Below are 2,144 nucleotides of genomic sequence, written 5' to 3'. Positions count from 1 at the left end.
TTTCTACATTGTAGAATAATAGTGAAGACATCAAAAGTATGAAATAACACATGGAATCATGTAGTAACCAAAAAAGTGTTAAGCAAATCAAAATATATTTTATATTTGAGATTCTTCAAAGTAGCCACCCTTTGCCTTGATGACAGCTTTGCACACTCTTGGCATTCTCTCAACGAGCTTCACCTGGAATGGTTTTCCAACAGTCTTGAAGGAGTTCCCACATATGCTGAGCACTTGTTGGCTGCTTTTCCTTCACTCTGCGGTCCAACTCATCCCAAATCATCTCAATTGGGTTGAGGTCGGTTGATTGTGGAGGCCAGGTCATCTGATGCAGCACTCCATCACCCTCCTTCTTGGTCAAATAACCCTTACACAGCCTGGAGGTGTGTTGGGTCATTGTCCTGTTGAAAAACAAATGATAGTCCCACTAAGCGCAAACCAGATGGGATGGCGTATCACTGCAGAATGCTGTGGTAGCCATGCTGGTTAAGTGTGCTTTGAATTCTAAATAAATCACAGACAGTGTCACCAGAAAAGCACCCCCACACCATCACACCTCCTCCTCCATGCTTCACGGTGGGAACCACACATGCAGAGATCATCCGTTCACCTACTCTGCGTCTCACAAAGACACGGTGGTTGGAACCAAAAATCTCAAATTCGGACTAATCAGACCAAAGGACAGATTTCCACCGGTCCAAAGTTCATTGCTCGTGATTTTTGGCCCAAACAAGTCTCTTCTTCTTATTGGTGTCCTTTAGTAGTGGTTTCTTTGCAGCAATTCGACCATGAAGGCCTGATTCACGCAGTCTCCTCTGAACAGTTGATGTTGAGATGTGTCTGTTACTTGAACTATGTGAAGCATTATTTGGGCTGCAATTTCTGAGGCTGGTAACTCTAATGAACTTATCCTCTGCAGCAGAGGTAACTCTGGGTCTTCCTTTCCTGTAGCGGTCCTCATGAGAGCCAGCCATCATAGCGCTTGATGGTTTTTGCGACTGCACTTGAAGAAACGTTAAAAGTTCTTGACATTTTCCGTATTGACTGACCTTCATGTCTTAAAGTAATAATGGACTGTCATCTCTCTTTGCTTATTTGAGCTGTTCTTGCCATAATATGGACTTAGACTTTTACTAAATAGGGCTATCTTCTGTATACCACCCATACCTTGTCACAACATAACTGATTGGCTCAAACGCATTAAAAAGGAAAGACATTCCACAAATTAACTTTTAACAAGGCACACCTGTTAATTTAAATGCATTCCAGGGGACTACCTCATGAAGCTGGTTGAGAGAATGCCAAGAGTGTGCAAAGCTGTCATCAAGGCAAAGGGTGGCTACTTTGAACACTTTTTTGGTTACTACATGGTTCCATATGTGTTATGTCATTGTTTTGATGTCTTCACTATTATTCTACAATGTAGAAAATAGTCAAAATAAAGAAAAACCCTTGAATGAGTAGGTGTGTCCAAACTTTTGACTGGTATTGTAAGTGTTATTGAAAACATTTTGTTAAAGCATGACATTGATTAAATCTTATGTTAAAAAAAAAGTAATATAAAGAGTAAGGGCAGAAAGCAAAGTTATCTTTCAAACAAAATGTATACACATCATGCTTTAGATTTTGGGCTAGCAAGAATGAAATCATTTTGCCAGTGGTGCCAATGATTATGAATGCTACTTTGCCTCCCTACCAGGAACCCCAAGCTGTAAGGGTGGAGGACCCTAGGATTAGGGCCAGGAGTTTTTTCTGACCATGTGGTCACATGTTCAGGAAAAACTCTTGGTCCAGGATGTAAAACGTACAAGTATTAACTAACACAGTCATCTCAAGCAACTTAGGGGTGGGAAAGCAAGGACAATCTATTTTTCTTCTAAGGTGTACACAGAATGATTTCCTGTCAAATGTGTCAAAACCAAACAAACTAGCGATGGATGATGTTACTGTTTTTGCTCATATGGTCCTGTGTGGCTCAGTTGGTAAGAGTGTGATGCTGGCAATGCCAAGGTTGTGGGTTCATATCCCGCAGCGATCACATACTCAAAATGTATGCCCTCATTATACTTTAAGTTGCTTTGGATAAAAATGTCTGCTAAGTGGCACATAATATTTTTTTATGCAGTTGCAGTTCTCTGGCAGGA

This window comes from Coregonus lavaretus (assembly GCF_964263955.1).
Source record: "Coregonus lavaretus genome assembly, chromosome: 12".
Taxonomy (NCBI): Eukaryota; Metazoa; Chordata; class Actinopteri; order Salmoniformes; family Salmonidae; genus Coregonus; species Coregonus lavaretus.
Note: the sequence above shows the minus strand (reverse complement) of the source record.